We start from the raw sequence: 21,042 nt of genomic DNA, 5'->3' as shown, positions 1-21,042 counted from the left end.
ATTTAATTATTTTTAAGATCTAAAAATAAAACTTGAATGTAAAGATAGTTAAAGAAAACAATTAGGATCACATAAATCCAATAAAATAGTTATTTTAGTTATCCTGGCAAATAAAATTACTAATCTTATGAAAACTTTGCTTTACAAAATAACACTATCAGTTAAAGTTAGTATCCGGTATCTTACAGTATGTCAGCATGGTGAAAAGAATTGTTCTGAAATAGCCAATTAAACACTATTTTGCATGTCAGCATTCCTATTTTAGTTATCTTATATAGGGCTGATAGGTAAAATAGCTCAATATATACACATCTTGGGATTTCAACATATGTATAAAGATGAGGAAAGGTCTATCGATCAGTTGTTAATTCCTTGTCATTTTGAACACACAATTCTACAGATGGCAGAGTTTTGACTGCCCATCAAAGTACTGATACCTTTGAGACAGCTGTTGCAGATAAATCTCTTTTTCATGTTTTGGGTCAAGAGTAGTCAAACCTGTTCCAGCATCTGCTTCTGCATATGCAAATCTGTTGTTTTGTCATTTCATTAAACAAGAAGCAATAACAGTCTCTTGTGGTTATAAATAAGTCTGGAACATTGCCTACATGAAATGAAATCCAGCAAAAAGACAACTGTGATTTCTGTTGTGTAGTTATGGGAGGTTGCTTCTGTTTGGGGCTTTGTTTCTGGAAGACCGCCTGTGATTCTGAGGGAGGATAGAGAGGCAAGTTTATGTTCGGAGGCAAGAACAGGGAAGGTGTTTGCTGTCATTGACTGTAGGGTAGTTGTGAAGTTTGACATGCCCAGAAGCTACCGAATGCCATGTGGGGCCCCCATACACTGAATAACTCAGTTTTCATCATCTGGTGAGCCTGCAGCAGGATTTCCAGGCACCGGAGTCCACAACATGTCTACTTTGGTTTGGAGCTGATTGATCCATAGAACAGAATGTGCTTGTGGGATCTTCTCTTACTATAGAAGGACATAAATGATTGAAATGTTTTCTTTGGGAAAAAAATATCATTTGTTTATAGATCTTACTGCTTATGTGAAAGAAACTGCCAAATAGTAATGCAAGCTGAGTTTGCTGGAAACTTTCGCTAATATTTGTGAATTATAGACTTGTTCAACTTAGTGGGAAAACAATTCCTGGGGGTACAGTAGAAGGTAGAAGGAAATTCTTTCCTTATTTACTGTATCTCCTAAAAAGGATAGTGACATATAATAAAAATGGCACCTCATGATTTGCAGAATGGCTAAAGATTTTACCCTGTTTTTCCATAGATTGCTGTGAGGGAGAAAAGGGAAATACTAGAATCGATAAACAAATGTTTTATACTGTCATTTTAGATTATATTATTTTACTATGAAGTTGTTCCTAATTTTCCTTTTCGAAAAATAGTGCAAAATGCATATGATATAGAAAGTAATGTTACAAATGTGTTAGTTGTGTTAATTATGTTGAAGTATATTTATTTTGACATCAATTTACAATAAGCAGGAATTAAAAGTATTATTTTCTAGCTTTGAGGGGAAATTAAAAAATATTCTCTGACCTTTTAACCTTGTCAAATGATTTCCCTGCTCTTGACACAGTGCATTATATTTGCAAAGGTTGGAAGTTAACTCTTCAAGGTACCAGACATCATTTTTATTGGGATATTAATTCTCAGAGGTGCTAATCTCATCAAGATTTGTGGGCATTTTCTTTCAGAGGCCATTCTGATTTGTAGCTCTTTCTTTTCACAGCAGTATTAAATACCAAACCTTCTCTGATATGGAAGTTCATTAGAGATATGTCTTTGATGGCAGCACTTTCCTGGCTTCAGTTTCAAATACCTTGATGTAAAGCTTAAGAAGCCATTGTGTTGTAAGCCCTTCTTGATGTGCCTTATTTAGATCTGCATAGTAAATCAAGGAAAGTAAATAACGAGGCAGCAGATGGAAGCATGGAGATAAGGCCAGTGAACAATTGTATTTGTATTTTGTTATGATGTTGACAGGAGCTAAAATTCACTAATCTAGTTCAACTGATCTGCATTTCAAAGAAATCTCATTTAGCAGCAACTTGAAGGTTTGTAGGATAAAGTTCTTTTATTGCAGCTTTTATTGCATTCTTTGCTAATTTATCTGGTCAAGATTTAGCCTTGCTTACTTAAAGCTGCAAACATGTTACAAGGAGTCTTAAATACTATGAAAGCATTAATGTCTAGACTATGAACTGAAGGTAATTACATATCCAGCTCTGAATAGGGTACATTTAGAAAATACTGTTGTCCAAACTCAATTGTCAGGACTATATAGATAAGGTAGGTTGTTTTTTTCCCTCTCCTGCTTGTTTGCTCTGAGATTTTTTTCCACTTCATGAATAAGTAAACCACTTCATGTAGTCAACTACTCAGAAATTATGCACAAATGAGTCGATCTCCTTTAAACGTGAATCTGTTGATGCTGACATCGGTTGTACACTTTTGAGAATGGAAGATTATTAGTTTTGGAAATCTGATATCCTTATTTGACTAATTATAAAAATGTGTAATACATAAGTGAAATATGTAATGTGAAACTAAGCATGTTGTAATAAGCAAACTCTAGACAACATGTACAAAGAATATTGGTATTCTCTAATTTTGATTACATGTGTTAATGGAAATTAGTTATTTTGAAATATAGTTAGAGAAATTAAAAATTATATGTATATTTACATATTAACAAAACTTTTAGTAATTTTGCTTGCATTGGTTCCAAAAGTATAGACTACTGGGTTAAGGCAATTAGAATGAGCTCAAGTCTTATCTCTGCCACTTACACTTTCTGAGATCTTGGGTAAATTGTTTTCTGCTATGAATCTCTCCTGTAAACCATGGAGGGGTGGTGATCCAGAAGTGCACAGTCCTCCCAATTAGAAGATCTTGGTCATTCATTGACAACTCACTGTGTGTCAGGTACCATGCATGACCCAAAGTGTATGTAGGTAAGTTCTCTTCCTTAAAATAATTTAAGTGTAAATATTCCATTTTCTAAAATTTATTGCTAATGCAGTTACAATTTAGAGAATAATTTTGCTTTTCTTTCTGTTTCCGGAGAGCTTGGAGCTCTGGTGACCAGGTTCTTCTTGTCTTATTCCACGAGAATGAATTCAAGGACAAGAGAAACAGCAAGCAAGAAAGCACAAGTTTTATTAAAACGAAAATACACACTGAAGAGGGAAATGCAGGCAAACTCAGAGAGAGAGAGTGAGTCGTGGGTAGATGTTTGGTTAATGAACTTTTGTTCTTCTTGAAGGCAGAGCCTGGAAACGTGATACTGACATAGCCTCATTTTCTCCTCCCAGTAGGCAAGAAACTTGGTTTCTTGCTCTTCCTTCCTTACATCGTGTTTCTCAAACTGTCATGGCGTCAGGTGCATGATGGGAGCCGCAGTATTTGCAATGTGGATGAGATTATAATGATATTATCATTAGTCAAAGGTCATGCCTTAGCCGAAGGTGGTGTCTAAGCTGGAAAAGACTGGTTTTGGCTTATCTCCTTTCCTTGAGCTAAAACAGGGGGAAGTCTGAAGAAAGGAAAAACATTCCCAGAGCCATATGCTGGAGAGAGAGGGGGCATCAATGGGCTATCTATTCTGCCTCATTTCTAACTCTTATCAACTCCTTGGGTGACCCCAGTTTGTCCAGTATGCTAGTTTTGATTCTACTTTCCATGAGACGCAGAGGATAACTTTAGTAGTTCTTATGATTTATTATATCATTTAAAACAAATTGTCATAAAACATGATTTTCACACAAAAAAACCGTATACTTTTGTTTAAGATTCTAAATTTTAATGTTGATTCAGAACTTCAGAGTAGGTATTTAAAACCAAGTATTTTATTTGACTATCATAGTTCAGTTTGACTAGTATGTTTTCTACAGAAGTCAGTCAAATGATGACTTGGTTGCCTTCTATGAGACATATTTTTGAAAAGTTTATCTAGAACTTGAAAATAATGATACTGTAAATAATTTCCTGGAATTGATGAACATAAAAGATTAAGAAGAGTTTAACTCACTGTATTTCTTTGAATTATACCATAGCTCTGCGTCTACCTTGCTTGTCAAACATAGTTCAGTATTTCCTTTGTAATATAGGTAAGCTTCTTTTGTAATAAAGACAGTCTGTTAAGAAAGACACAGATGGATAAGACAGTCTCTATTTTCAAATAGTTTTTAATTAAATGTGAGAAATCAAGTATGTGGGCAAATATATTACATACTAGATTAAGTGAATGGTTTTCAATAGGGAGCTACAGAGAAAATGCTGAGTCCATTACTTCTGGTTCAGAAAATAAGCAAGTATTTCATGAAGGTGACAGTAATTGAACTGAGGCTTGAAAAGTATGGTACAATTTAAACAAATATAATTTGAAAGGAATGAGACAATCTAGGTGGAACAAATTTCTACTTTTTAAAGAATGATAAAGGCAAACATGGAATGTTCGGTTTGATTCTGGAATGCAGAAAAGACTAGTGGAACAAAATAAAGGAGAGGCAGATTTGATACTAAGATGAAGGACTTTAGTTTTCGATTATTAGGTAAATATTGAGGAGACTCTCCTTCTGTTAGACACTAATTGAGACACTTTTAATAAAAGACACCAGGGAAATATTAGCATGATTTAAATTCACATTTATTGAATTTAGTTATTAATGTGTTTTACCCTATGCCAGTCCAATAGATTATTTAAAAATATTATGTATTTGGACAGTTTTGTTAAGTCTGGTATATTCTGAAAAGATTAATGAAGAGAGAGATGTTTAAAGATATTTGGTGGATATGAAATTGTCATTTAAGAAATAGAGAAAGATTATGATGGTAGAGGTAGAAGAGTCAGTGTTTTAAGATGCTTGGTAGAGACATCTGGTATTTTTTTGGTACATATTTAAGGAAACTTGAGTGTTTTTGAATAAAGAGAAGGTTTGAGATAAAATTCTGAAGATATATAAGCTATTATTAATTTGAAGAAGGGTCAGAGCCAGAATATTCAAGTGAAGATATTTAAGAGACCACAGAGGGTAAAGAGCTGGAAAAAGAGAAAAAACTAAATTCACTGGCTGTTTTAGGTAATGGAATTAAATAGCAGGCATTTCTCAAAATATAAATGGATTATATACCAAAAGATTTTTTTTTACTTGGGTGTCCAGAACTCAGACCTGACTCTCTGTAAGAAAACCATATTAAAAATGGTGTTAGGTTACAGAGTAGCTCATTAGTTTAACCTTGAGGTTAGAAAGGAGTGGTCAGAATTTCTTATAAAGCATGTAAATATTATTTGTTGATATTTATTACTTTTTGAATAAAAATTAGTTTTTAAATTTTAAAAATTGAATCTCTCTTGCTCTCACACACACATACACAAAATAATTTTTCCAAACTTTTGAAAATTCACATTGAGCAAGACTAAGCCTGCATTTTTATATAACAAATGCAGTAATCTAATGGAGATTAAAACCATCTTTTTAGACTTTCCCATAGTACCTTTTTTTTTTATCTCTCATTTAGCTGCTTTACACTTTTACGTTTTTTATTTTGTGATCATTATGGTATATTTGATGTTTATCATATTCTTCCTATTAATATTTGCCTTGAAACTTAACCACTAGATGTAACAATTTTTATCAGTGAAACATGCTTGGATTTAATGGAGAAACCAGGAACAGAACACCTATTATTTTAATGGGTTTGGAATTTCCCTCTTGTCTTCAGTTACCTTTGAGTCCTCTATAGGACTTCAGTTTCTTCTCAACTGTTCCTTGCTTTTTTGATTTGGGAAGAATACTATCAGATTTATATTTCAGAAAACAAACAAACAAGTGAAAGAAAAAGTAAAAAATGCTTAGGTTGTATTGTGGAGTGTGGATTAGAAAGAGTTAAGACTGGAGGAAGAGGGATCGGATAAGAGATTGTATATTCAGTAGAAACTAAATCTTCAGGTCAGGAGAGAGGTATGGACTGGATATATACATTTGGGACAAATAATGGTTGATGCAGGAAATAAGAGCAAATTAAGAAAGAAGAGGACTAGAATGAAATCTTGGGTAAACTGATATTGAGGAGGTACATTAAGAATAGAAACTAGCAGAGACTGTAAAATGGAGATCTGAGAGGTAGGAGAGGAATCAAGAAAGAGATGTGTCATGAAAGCCACATGGAGAGTTTTAAGAAGGAAGGAGTGAAACACTAAATGAATTAGAGAAGTTAAGGAAACTAATAATTAGGAAGTCACATTTGGATTTGTCAGGTGATTTCTATGCTGATGACAAATATTTAGCTTCAATGATGTGAGAATGTAGTAAACCCTTGACCATCTATGTGAATTTATAAATGTTAAAAGAAAAGAATCTCGTCTACTCTAATCTCCACAAAATACTTTTGTCATGTAACAGCATCATAGAAAACAAGAAAAAAGAAAAACAATAATTTATTAATAGAAAGAAATAAATAATAAATAACACATTAATGATACTTTGGATGAATATATAAAGTTATTACTTTTGAGAAGGAAAGGGATAGCTATTAATAATTTCAGTAAGTATGAACCACAGTTATCCCAGGCAATCCCAGGATGAATGCTCATCCTGATTATCTTTCCCATTTATTGAGTGCTAGCTGTGTGTCAGACGCTGAGACAAGTTATATACCAGTTTACCTGAGTTAATAACCAAGGGTTTTAGTTGTTAACATTAATAATTCTTTCTTGTACATACTGAATTCACTGACAAAAATGATATACATATTTTTGATGACTTTACTGAATTTAACTATTTATTAAATATAAAACTCGGTACCCATTACATACAAAGTTCTGTTCTTGGAATGGGAAATGAAGATGATTAATACATAGTTTTTATTGTTAATGGTCTACCAGTATAGTTGAGAGAATCTGGGATATGGTAAAGTGCCATGTAATATTAGGTAAAGTACCATTATGATAGTGTAGTTTGTGAAGACTCCAATTAGTACTTTAGTATATTATATGCTGTATTTTTTGAGGTTGAGATTATAGTGTATTTGGACTTTGCTAGGTAGAATTTGCTTTTTGTAAAAAAAAAGTTTTATCGATAGAAAAGGTAAGGTATAGCTAGTTGTACGCTTTATTATAAAAAGTGTAGTCTACATGATTGTGTGTGTGTGCGTGCACATGTGCACATGCCTGTGTATAGAGAGAAGGGAGAGGGAGAGAGGTCAGTTCTTTATCACAAAGGATGCATTTCCATAACTATAATGTAATTTTAGCTACACTCAAGTATATTCTGTGAAGGGTCTGGCATATTTCTCTGACACATCTGGTAGATATGTATGGCATTAATTAGCATAGGTATTGCTATAAATGACATGTCAGTCCAGGACAACAAAAAGTATTTGTTACTGATGTCAATCATTTATCCTTTGTCAGTTCAAAAGGCTTCCCTAAAGGAATATGCATTGATCTTCACTGACCCAAAATACAGCAAAACTATTTCTGTGCTCCAGAAACATAAGTAGAAGTACTTATGTTTGAAAAGCCCTATGGAGATATTCATATAGAAAGTACATATTGATAAGTTTTAATAATAAGATTATTAAATTAAGCCAAGATTTATTGAATCTTTTGGAAAGAAAACAACAGTTTTCTATAATACTAAAATCGAGTTTTGAATGAGTTTTCTCTCTCAATGCTTTAATTTTTGGTATTCAAATTTTTGTTTTTGTTTCATTTTGAAATAATTTTGACATATTCCAGGTAAATGATTTCAAGTACCACTTGTCATGGTTAAAAACTGAAGGGGATCACATGAGTATCAATTTGAGATTAGACTGATGACTTAAAAAAATACTTTTCTGTCTACATATATTTTGTTTTTTTTTTGTATTTAGCTATTCTGATACAGATACTGATTGGCTTCATTCTGATACAGATACTGATTGGTTTACTGTTTTCCCACTATACTTTTTAAAAAATAATAATCTCAAGTATAATAGTCTTAAATTCTGAACAAAAACTGGCTTTAAATTGCAAGCAGACACATTTCCATAGAACATCTATATTTTATTTACAGTTTTTTCCCAAATATTCCCCCTACATTCAAATTTATTATTTGATGGAAGACAATATGAATGACTTTAAGGTAAGGCAAGAGGGCGTGATCCAGGGTATGGCACAAGTTGAAGACATTTATCTTAATAGTTTATTTTAATGAGGCAGAAAATATCCATTATTAGAAACCTACATTTGAGAAAATTTGTAGACTATAATTAATTCTGTTAAAATTATGAATGTACCTACCACAAAAGGTCAGACATCACATTGCAATGTCCTTGTAAAGGTAGGGTTTGCATTTTTGTGTCTTACAGATGTTAAATAATTAGCATGAAACCAGATTTAAAATGTACCCATGTTGTATACTCTAATTTGACCAACATGCCTTGTTTGAATAGCAATTCCCCAGCCTTGTGCCATCTTTGAAATTCGTACTCCAGATTTCTTGCCCTGCCTTACAGACCCTCTGTCATCTGCTTCTGGTCTGTCTCATGCTCTCGAATTGATCTTTTTTTATAATTCCATTAAAATTTAAAAAAATGGATTTTCCTTTACACTTTTCTAATCATCCTGTAATTCTTTAGCCCTAAGACATTAAAATGAATGAGTAAAAATATTTGATACCTAATCATCTCTGCCAGTCCATTCAAACTCATGGATTTGCAAAATTATGTTAAAGTCTTTTAAAAATACATTTGAGTAGGCTTTTGTAGTCATTTGGATTTCGAATATTAATTTTCTCTGGCTATGCTGCTTAGCCATAAAAATGAAAAAGTAGATGTGGGTTTCATTTATCGGTGTTAATTTAAAGTACTTGATTTATTTATTATAATATTCAACAATGGCAATTCCTATTTTCTCTTTTTACCACAGATCCAACAGAAAATAATGAGAAGCCCCACCCCCCAGCACAATAAGAAAAAAGTTTGTTGCATTTCATAATAATTGATTAAAAGTATAATTTCCCCCTAGATTGAACAAATAATAGAAGTCTGTTGAAGCTTTGTCCTGACCTATTCTGGAATTAGAAGAATACCCTGGAGAAAGGAGCATTGTAAGCACAGAGAATAAGGCCCCTAAATCCTGAGAGAGAGAATTAAAGTCTAACCCTCCAAATGTAAGTCATCTGTACTCTATATTTTTCATTCTTCAGTTTTTGTGGCTATTCAGATTAGTAGAGAAATATGTGATGACAATATTATTTGGATTTTATTCTTCACTACACAATGTACAGTGTTTTGGTTGGTAACATATATTTCTATTTGTGTTAACATTTTGTAACTAATAACATAAGAAGATGCTTTACAATATTAATATTTAATGCAAAATGGATTAATTTAAATTTTATATTCTGCCAGAGAAATGTTAAGACAGTTGAAATTATTCTAATGAAAAGAAAATAACTTCTTTCGATTTAATATCTGCAATTGTGCCATCATAGTGTTTTTGCTTTAAATTTTGTATTTTTATATGTTATATATGAGAATAAAACTATCTTTATATTTCTATTAAAATCTACCTTCCAATAAGAGAGACACTAAATTTTTTTTTTTCACTTCGCATGGTGAAACTGAGTTTGACTAAATTCATATTTATAATCAACCATAAAAATATGTAAATTTTGTCATTTCATTGTACTGGAAAGACTAATTTCCTGTTAGGAAGCATTTTAGAGATGTGTGTTAATGATTATATAGAAATACAGAATTTAGTTGCTGTTCAGAAATTGGGAGAAAGAGTGATAAAGGCAATACTTGTTTTAGAAAAATTACTTGGAAAGAAATTTTTTGTCATCGTCAATTTTATCTGGAGCTTAACTAGTATGTATCATCCTGTGTTAAGGCACTTGATATAAAATGTTATGATCTAATTGCCAGACCTTTGACTTTTGCTTAACAATTGGTACCCTGTTTATTCCTCATTGAAAGAACTCAGTGAAAGAGTGATTTTTTGATTCTTAAAATTATGCAGTACCAAATTAATACTTATTAGAGTTGAATACATCCAAATCATACGGCTATCTCCAAAATCGAAACATCAATCTTTATAGGCTTCGAATGTTATATTTTTACTGACATAACATCTGCAGTGACATAGTCTGCAAAGAAATCATTGTAATTTCTAGGTTCATGTTTAATCTATTGTTTGGAACTTTCTGATAGAGCCACAAAACACCGTGGCCATTCTTAACAATCTGTAATTGTGAGTTAGGATACTTGGATTTATCAGAAACTTTGAATAAAAAAGAAACTTTGTTGGTTTTGATCTTAGACATTCAGCTTAAAATTTTGCTGTCATTGAATTAGATAGAAACACCTTGGGGAAACACCACAAACATTATCATTTCTTTTACTGCTTCATTTTCAACTATAATTTTTATTATTGAAAAGTGTAATGAAACTTTAAAACGTCATTTAAGTTTGACGTTATTAAGTTTGACGTTATTTAAGTTTGACGTTATTAGGTTCAGTAGTGAACTTTCATTTATTGGTTTGTGGTTGAAGGATTAGAGCATATTGTTGTTCACAGAAAAATTTTGCTGTCCCTCTGCTCTACAGCAATGATAATGGCTAAAGTAGAGCAACAATGACATGGGTGATTCTTGTAGACATAATGTTGAGTAAAACAGTCTAGACACAAAAGAATAATACTGTATGAATTCTTTATAGAAAGTTACAAAACTAGACTATAGTGTTTAGTGATATAAAAAGTGACTACAACAAAAGTAAAAATAATGGTTAACTTGTAGGTAGGTGGTAGAAATTGTAGTGGAGGTTCCCATAGATTCTAGTGTGTCAGCAACATTTTGTTTATTCACCGGGCTGGTAGTTACATGGATATATGCTTTAAGAAAAGCCACTGGTGAGAATCTAGATACTTTTCTGCTAAGATTAGGAACAAGGCAGGCTATCCCTTGTCTCCACTCCTATTTAATGTACTGGAAGTTCTGGCTAAGAAAATAAGATAAGAAAATGAAATGAAAGGCCTATAGATTCAGAAGGAAGAAGTACAACTGTCTATTTGCAGATGGCATGATTATCTATGTAGAAAGTCCCAAAGTATCACTCAAGAAAGCCTCCTGGAACTAATAAACAATTATAGCAAGGTTGCAGAAAATAAGATTAATATACAGAAGTCACTTGCTTTCCTATATATCAGCAGTGAACAACTGGGATTTGAAATTAAAAATACAATATCATTATATTAGCACCAGAAAAAGAAACACAGGTATAAATCTAATAAAATATTTACAACATTAATATTAAGAAAACTACAAAATTTCAATGAAAGAAATTAAAAAAAGATTTAAATAAATGGAGAGATAGTCCATGTCCATGGATTGTCATACTCAATATGGTAATGATGTCAGTTCCTCCTAATTTGATCTGTAGATTCAACAATCCCAATCAAATTCCAGCAAATTATTTTGTAAGTATTGGTAAATCGATTCTTAAATATGTATGGAAAAACTAAAGACCCAGGACAACCAACGCAATTTTGAAGAAGAAATTCAGAGAACTGACACTCCCCAACTTCAAGAGGTTTTATAAAGCTACAGTAATCAAGACAAAATGATATTGATAAAAGAATTGCTATATTATTGGAACAGAATAGAGAGCCTAGAAATAGACCCACACAAGTATAGTCAACTGATCTTTGACAAATTTGTAAATACAATTCCATGGATAATGACATTCTTTTCAAAAAATGGTGCTGGAACAATGGGACATCCATATGAAAAAACAACCATAAATCTAGACACAAACCTTATACTTTTTACCAAAATGAATTAAAAATAAATTATAGAGCTAAGTGTAAAATGCAAAATTATAAAATTGTTGCAAGATAAGACGGGAGAAACTCTAAGTAACCTTGGGTTTGATGATGAATTTTTAGATAAAACATCAGAAGTGACAGTCTATGAAAGAAAAAAAGTGATAAGATGGACTTCATTAAAATGAAAAACTTCTGCTCTGAGAAAGACACTGTTAAGAGAATGAAAAGACAAGTTATGTAGAACATGTCTGGTAATGGACTTGTTTCCAGACTATACAAAGAACTCAGGAAAAAGAAAACATTTAACACAGTTAAATGTTTAATACATTTTTTAACACAGTTAAAAAAGATTAACCAAAGAAAATAGAAAGATGGCAAATAAGCATTTTAAAGGATGTTCAATATTTATTTTATTAGGAAATTTCAAATTAAGATGAGATATTACTACACACCTATTAAATGACTAAAATCTCAAATTCCAAATGCTGCCAAGAATGTAGAGCAACAGGACTCTGATTTATTGCTGGTGGGATGCAAAGCAATATAACTCCTTTGGAAGACAGTTTGGCAATTTATTCCAAAGCTAAACATACATACAATATGATACTTACCATACAATCCAGTAGTTGTGCTCTCAGGTAGTCATCCAAATACGTTGAAAACTTCCATGCAAAAATTTGCACAAGAATGTAGAAGCTTTATTTGTAATTACTAAAACTTGGAAGCAACCAGAATGTCCTTCAGTAGGTAAATGGATTAACAAACTATTATATATCCATACAAAGGAATATTATTCAGTGATAAAAAGAATTGACCTATTAAATCACAAAAAGGCATGGAGGAACTCTAAATGAATATCACTAAGTGAATGAAACCATCTGAAAATCATACTGTATGATTTCAACTATATGACATTCTGGAAAAGGCAAAATTATAGAGATAGTAAAAAGATCAGAGGTTGCCAGGGGTTGGTATGGTAGAACGGAGGGATGAATAAGTGGAGCATAGTGGATTTTTAGGGTAGTGAAAATATCTGTATATTATTAACCTAACATAGACTTATCTTTAAGATAGATATTTCAGTTTTGAACTTTAAAATTAGATATTTTCATTATATAACCCAAACCCATTCTATAGTAATGATATATTCATCTTTATGGAATTATTTGTGGCTTTTTTCCTTAACTTTTAATACATTTTTATGCAATTGTCTATCATCCTCAGAAACACTTTTTCACTTAAGAGGCACTTTAATTTGTTCATTTTAATATTAGTATGTTATAAAAGAATTGAAAAGCACAGATGTATTCTTCCTTTGAATAGAAATTTTCAAATATAGTTTCAGTTAAAAATATCAAATATGGACTTCTTTCTAGTCCTTTAAAAATTTTTCTTTCCTTTCTTTTTTCCTCTTTTTCCTACTTACTCTCTTTCTTTTTTAGTATATTCTATTGTTTAATTTTTCAAGGAGTGAGTATAATCTTATTTAATTGGTTGACATTAACAGAAAACAATTTATTTATAAAAATGAAATATAAAAATGCTCCTTTCTTTAGTTTGTGGATATAGCTAGGCTCAACACAAATGTCTAGGGAAAATGCATCTGTTGCTATTGCATTTATTTATTTATTTAATTTGTTTCTGTGAAAACTTGTCATTTGTAAAATATCTGCTATTTTGATTTGTCTTGGATAAAACCCAGAATGCCAAGAAATTATGTTTTGGACATATTCAACTAAGAATTATCTTTGTAGCAACTTTTCCTTTGCCATATTGAAATTTGGGGAAGAAAATCAGATTTTGTTTTAAAAAACAGCTATGTTTCTATATACTGTCAGAATGAAATTTTTTCTCTAAATTGAAGAGACACAAAGCAATACTTAGAATTTATCTAAAACCTATTTTAAGTGTATTATGGAGGGTAGAGTCTTGTTTTTGCTTTTTTTTTTGCATTTGACAGATATAGGTTCAAATGTTTGCTCTGCCATATATTCTTTTAAATTGACCTTGGGTAAGTTTTGCATGTGGAAAAAGTTTTATTCTTGTAGCCTTATGTGAAGTTAAATGATCAAACATAAAAAATATTTGGCACATAGCAGGCACTTAATGGTAGTGGTCTCTCTCTTGCCTTTTACTCTTTCATTTTGTAGGGGCGTGTGTCTATAAAATAATGTGCGTATATGTTTGTTATGTAGTGTTATGTAGTGTTTATATGCACATATATGTCTGTGTCTGTCTTTCTCTATATAGATTCATTTGTAAAACCTTTAACTATCCCGATATCTGTATCTCCATATGTGTGTGTGTGTGTGTGTGTGTATATATATGAATTATATATGACAGTGTGTGATATATAGCCATTCATTTTATTTGTTAAGTCCCAAAGCGGAGAACTCTTCTGAAAAAGAATATAGTTTTGGAATTTAGGAAATATGGATTCTGTTGCTGCTTAAAAAGTTATTTCTTTGTGCCATAGTGTTTCTCTAACTTTATATTAAGCTATCTGGGAATGTTTATAAATTCTTAATAGAAGATCTAAAGAATATTTATGCTTTTTCTTGTTTTACGAATTCTCATTAGGCAATAGAAATTTTTTTCCCCTTCCAATGTGTAATTCAGAGAATGATACACTACTACAATTTGATTAGAGTTCAGAAAGAATAGTAATTCAACAAAATGAGGTGTAATACTCCATGTTCTCTTATAATGATGTAGGCTTTTTAGCAAAAGCAGCTTGTCTATCATGCCTAAAATCTTATCTGAATTTCTATCTTGTGACTGCTGAATGACTACCTCAAACTCTATAGTTAAAACCTGTGTTCTCTATATAGCTCTTCAGGTTTTAAAGACAAGATGGTTAAGACAAAACTTTTTGTTAAACATAGATGGATAGTAACCACCAATTGTCTTTGAAGGACCAGTTAGTTACCCAGTGAGTCCTCTTCCAAGTCAAAGTGATAAGTGGGACAAGGGACTGAGTGTTCCTGGGTTGAATAACTTTTTTTAAATGGATGTATCAATCCAGTTTTCTAGAGTTGACAATTCTTACATGTTCCATTTTGATTATAGTCCTGTGGAACAAATGAAGTAGCAACAAAGTTGTCTTGGGTCAGGTATTAAAGAAAAGTTGGAAAGTATATGTCTTTTATAAATAGGACCTAAGGGTCATTTCTGCTGAGCTTTTTTAAATGTTTAATGATTTTATTACTGTACAACTTAAAAAGCCTAAATTATCTCTTTGCAAATAAGAAGTGTACCATTTTTCTATATATGGAAAATATTTTATTTGTGAAAGGCATTAAATATATTAAGACCTTAAATCTTCACCTAAAATAAACACCCATCAGCCATCTCAGATATCTTAAGCTATAAAAAAGCATTTGTTAGTCTGCTGATCTGGGCAAATTGGTTAAGAACGTTTTTCACTGAAAATTCTTTTAAAGACTTTCTTTATGATCCAAAGTGATAACTTTAAGACTTTTATGTCACAGTATTGTAAACATACAGAAAATAACACAAATGGTGCCCACATATCCAAATTTGACATGTTAATTTTTAAAATATTTCTTCAGATCCCACTCTCGCTCTTTTTAAGAAATACAATGCCATGGACATGGTAAAACTTGCATGCTCATCCTGTCCCTTTCTCTCTAGAGTTATTTAATAAACTGCAGATGGTATTTATACTTTTGTTTACTGTGATTTTTAAGATTTATACAATAAATCTTATGAATTCTGTGTTTCTGAAAAAATTTTTTAATTCAAAATTATGTTTAAGGGATTTATCCATATTGATATACACAGGTCTAATTTTTTTTAAGTTTATTTTTTGAGTAAGCTTTTATTATATAGTGTACATTTATGATTTTTGCAGTTGCATTTAGAAAACTACAAAAATCATAAATATACATCTTGATTAATTTTTATAGAATGAACACATCTGTGTAATCAGTATCCAGCTCAAGAAATGGCTTTCTGTCCTTTTTCTGCCCCTTAATACTATCTCTCCCCAATCCCCAACCAGGGAAACCATATTCTGACCTCTAACAATAGAGATTAGTTTTGCCTGTTTTTGAACTTTATGTAAGTGGAATCATTTAGTATAGAGCCTTTTGTTTCTGGCTTATGTTTCTTAATATTAGGTTTATGAGCTTCCTGCATGTTATTGTGTATAGGTAAGTGTCTGTCCTGAGTGCTATGTAGTATCTCTTTGCATGAATATACCACCATTTATTTATTTCCATTCTATTTTGGGGCATTTAGGTTGTTTTCCTAGTTTTGGCTATTAGGAATAATAATACTCTGAAGATTCTTGTACATGTCCTTTATATATTATGCATACCTGTGTAGCTAGGAGTAGAATTTTTTGTATTATAGGATATCTATGTCATCACATCAGCTTAGTATCTGTATTTTATCTGTATTATAGTGTCAACTTTAGTAGACAATGTCAAGCAGACTTCTAAAGTGGTTGTCGTAATTTACCCTCCCACCTCCAGTGTATGAGAGCTCAAGTTAGTCCACATATTGCCAACACTAAGGTTGTTTGTCTTTTTTTATTTTTTCCATTTTGATGGATAAAGATGATTTCTTAACTGCTCTATATTCTGTGGTTTGAATAAAGCCTAGTTATTTTAAAATCTTTTTCTTAGTAGATGAAAAATTTTGGTTGTTTTCCAGTTTTGCTATTCCAAACAGTACTAGAGTGAATATATCTGTATTTATCCTTTTTGTGCACATGTTTGAGAGTTTCTCTAAGGTAATAAGTTGAAGTAAATGTTTGAATTTTAGAATACCACATCTTTCCTTTTATAGTATATAACTAATGGTCTTATGCTTCCATTATTATTATTGTCATTGTTGGGTTACTCATCATTATATTACTGTAGAATGCTCATTCTAGTGCCATTATAATTCATGTGAATTCTCCCAAGATCTACTTAAAGTAGCTTCTTTTAATCTTTGAAATTTCTTTCTTTACTAGAGTTCTATTTTTCCCATCATAACAGAGTCATTGCATATATTTTGATCTTGATTTATGATCATTCAGTGGCATTGTGTACGGAGATAGTTTGAAAAGTTTATATAATGCAATTTATAAGCTTACACATTAGTGACATTCTTGTTGGAGATTTGATCCTGAGCAAAATGGCAAAGTGGTGCCAAATTTGCTTTCTTGTTTCCATTGAATTTTCCATTGAAGAAAAAGCATATGCTTTCATTTTATCATTTTAGTAGATTATACCAAGATGTTTGTCTTTTTTCTTAGATGTAAGGACAGCATCAATGTCAGTAGAATGACCAAAATGAAACCTTTAATCTAGATTTTTAAATTTTACACTATTAGTGAAGAAGCTCAGCATTTGTCTCAAAGAAAGATATCTAATTAGTTTGTTGCCATTATTTTTTTTTATAAAATAATTTCTCTTATTGCCATTGTTTTCCCAAAATCTTTAATTAGTCTTGATCTAGTCAATCCCAAGTTTCTCTCTTCAGATGAGAAATGCATATTTCTACAGAGAAATTTTTTCAGTATGTATTCCTCCGTCTTTTTCATCATGGATGTAAACACAGTCTTCTCTCCACCAACAAATGTATTTTGAATTAACAAACCAAATTTTAACTCAAAATTCCATTTAGTTTTTTCAGTGTAAAATTGTACAGGTAAATTTCAACTGAGTACTCAATTATCACCAGCTTCTTAATTTTTCAAAAACCTTTATACTTAACTATTTATTAGCAGGCTTGTGCAAAAGGCAGTTTTGGTTTTGTTGTGTAGTTTTAAAATAATTCTGTTACATTACTGTTTTATTAATTTTTCTTATGGTTAATGTGATCTAAGATTGAATTTGTCAGTTTTTATTATTTTTAAATATAGTTATACTTGAATTTCAAACTATATAGATCATTCATTCAGGTGGTTTAAGAAATATAATTTGTCAGTAGTTTCATTATAGAGATAAATGTTACTGTATATGATGGTTATATGTGAACACTTACTTGAGAACAGATTTTGTTTTCCACTAGGTTTTAAGAATCAGTGTCATAAAGTACCATCTTATTTCCCATTTCCATCTTTTCCATGCAATATTATATAAACTCCTATATGTCTTATTCAATCTTGTGTCCCCAGTGCGTAGAGGAGTGCTGATACACAATCCACATTTAGTAAGTATTTGGTGAATGAATTGATTTTGATATTCTTAGAAAAGGACATTGTATATTTACACTTTATTACAAGGTGAATGGTAATCTTTTGCAGTCATTTTTTAGTGCAGTCCTTTGGAAGACTATGGTGAAATGAATATTAACACTTTATAATGGTTGAGCAGTTAACATCCTTTAAGGCTGTGCTTGAAGAAGATAATCTTTGTTAATTAAGTCAAAAATAGTTCCTTAGAATTAAAAAGGAGAAAACTAAAAAACTATGGCTATATTAGAGTTCTTAAGATTCTCATCTACCTTTAAAAAATCTATAAATATAAATATTGCCTGTTCAAGTTCACCCTGAGTTAGACAGGGACATTTTCATAGGTTTTGAGAATTTTTTGGGGGGTATAACTCCTGTGTAATTTATCTTCTGCATTTTTTTTTTGATTCCTGGGCTAGTTTTCTTTTCTACAAGGTGAGGATTGAATAATTGAACAAAATACTGATTGATTCCTTGAACAACTTTGACTGAGAATCTATGCTAGACCATGTACTACATATAAAAATATATTGACATGTCTTAGTGTATGTGACCTCTTGTGCTGTGATCATTGTCATGGGTTCATAACTTTTTATTCTTATATTGCCATCGTACTGGTATTTAGGGAGGGAATAGATATAATTGCATTTGTTTAGACTGCTTTACTTAACTATAATAATGTCATTGCTGATAAATCTAAAGGACAGATTCAATCACTTGTCTTCCCTGAAATAGTTAACATTGCCAATTGCTTCTTCCTTCTATCATCTCATGTCCTGTTCTCTCACTATTCCTTTTCATAAGTCTCCTTTGCCTACCTCATAAATTTAGGTATTTTCTTGAGTTCTGTCTTTTTCTTCTTACTCTGTATGCACATTATTCTAGATAAGCTCACAAAGCTTTCACTGCCATCTTTAATGTTGGGACTCTCATTTTTGTATCCCTACCTTATTTTTTCTCCTCTGGGTTAGAGGTTCTGCATTTACAATTGCTGCTCTTGATATTTATTCTTAAGTGTCACACAGAAATCCATCTAAATACATGTACGAAATTAAGCTCATTTTCAACTCCTGTCTTTTCAATCAAAAGTATGTCCTTTATGGCATTTTCTGTGTTAGTGAAGAGCAAAAACCATTGCACATTTAGTTACCTATGTCAGGAATGTTGATTCATCTCTCTTCTCGTCTGTATTTTTCTAGTCCCATTAATTCAGTCTCCAAATATGATTGCAAATGTGTTTCTTTCTCTACATCCTGCTGACTTTGCCCTAGTCCGAAACTTTCATTTGGACCACTGCAGTGACTGCCTCTTTTACTCAATTCCTTTTGCTCTTTATCCCCTCTAACTCACTAGGTAGCAAAACTTAATCTTCAGAAATAAAGATTGGATGATTTTTATTTTGTTCTTAAAATTTGCTTTTGTTTTCCCTTGAATTTAAGATAGAATCCAAACTAACTCCAGAGTGATCTATAAGTGCCTGCAAGAGTTGGATGGTGCCTGCCCCTCTAGCATCATCTTTATCTATTCATGTTTCTGACTTCTTTCTTACTTCACCTACTCTGATCTAATTTCATTAATTGATGGCTTCAAGTTCTTTTGTGCCTTGTGGCTTTTGCGCACGTTCTTTTTTCTCTAGGACTTGATAATGGATACATGGAGCAAAAGATGAGGATGATCCTAAGATTTCAGACTCAACTATTATATTTCTTTTTTCAAAAAATTTCCTTTGTAAATTAATATATGTAAAATTAAGCACAAAAGTATAACATGTATATAAGCCTTCTTTAGCTTAATCTGCAACCTAAAATATTTCAAAACTTCTCTTTGTATGATGATTACCCCCAAATATATTTTGCTTTCTACATCTCTTTGCACATACTATTCTTTTTGTTTGGAAATTCCTCCTCTGCATATGTGGTTGAGGAACCCCTACTGTTCTTCAAGACCCAGTTCAAGTACAGCTCTTCTGGGAGGCAATAGGCCTTCGAAGTTATTAATGACAGCTTCTTCTATCATTATATCGCCTGTGTACGTTTTACAGAAGATGCACTTGAGACTTAGAAAAGTTAAGTAGCTTGTCCAGTTACTAAGTGACAGATAGATTTTGCACCTTCATATGTATGATTTTAAAGTATGAGTCTTTAACTATTTTTTGTCAGATAGTTATTTAACAAATACATATGTAATAAAAATGCACATTAATGAAAAGATAAAATATTATATGATCTAATTAGTAAAACTAATTAGTAAAATTTTAAGGCATCAATGAGAAGAAGTGATCTGACTGACAGAAGGTAAAGAACTTCAAGTATTTTCAAATAGAGTAATGCTGCTGATAATTAGTTTATACATACCAACAGTTGGAAGCATTAATGCACATGAAAAATAGGATGAACTCTTTAGCACTTGATTTAATATTATATTAATAAGGAAGAAAATAACTCAGGCATGCATAATGTCAAGGACATATTCAGTGAATAAAAGCAGTTTATATTGGATCTAGACTAGAAGAAGATTCTATTCTAACATTTAATAGATAAGTTTAGATATTTGTGTGACTAGCATAGAACTTATTTTGCATTTTACTTCTCATTTTCTTTTGAATATCAAGAGAGATTCACATTTGAAGGGCATATTTTTATTAGCTCTAATGAGTTTTTTTGGTAAATTAATTGAATATAAACAACTATGGTGTTCATCGTTTTTTGTAAAAAAGATTTCAAGCTGAAGATCCTAGTCATATAATTAAAAGAACTAATCCCATTCAATCTTTGAATCTGTCTATAGAAATAGAACTCTTAAAACATATACACAAAAGGGAATATGGTGCCTGTCGAACTATTATATACATATATAACTTATATTTTTCAAAACAAATTTTATTTTAATTAGGAAGAATGATTTTTTGATATGCGTTTGTGCATTTGTGAATGTAGACATAGGCCATCTCTGGTATAAGGGAAGTTATGGAGGGGGAGAATTAACACTTGTATTATGTTAAATCAGAGAAATAA

The 21,042-nt window shown here is 31.4% G+C and overlaps 1 protein-coding gene across 1 annotated transcript in view; it reads left to right on the top strand.

Annotated features, from left to right (window-relative positions):
• FOXP2 (forkhead box P2) overlaps positions 1 to 21,042 on the top strand; it is a 518,125-nt gene that overhangs the window by 64,204 nt on the left and 432,879 nt on the right. The window contains exons 2-3 of the mRNA XM_039860643.1: positions 3,090 to 3,239; positions 9,034 to 9,178. The gene's annotated coding sequence lies outside the window, so the exon portion shown is untranslated. The remainder of the gene's footprint in view (positions 1 to 3,089; positions 3,240 to 9,033; positions 9,179 to 21,042) is intronic.

Source organism: Pteropus medius, unplaced genomic scaffold (genome assembly GCF_902729225.1).
Source record: "Pteropus medius unplaced genomic scaffold, Ma_sr-lr_union100, whole genome shotgun sequence".
NCBI classification, from domain to species: domain Eukaryota; kingdom Metazoa; phylum Chordata; class Mammalia; order Chiroptera; family Pteropodidae; genus Pteropus; species Pteropus medius.
This window is presented reverse-complemented; position numbering and strand designations above follow the sequence as displayed.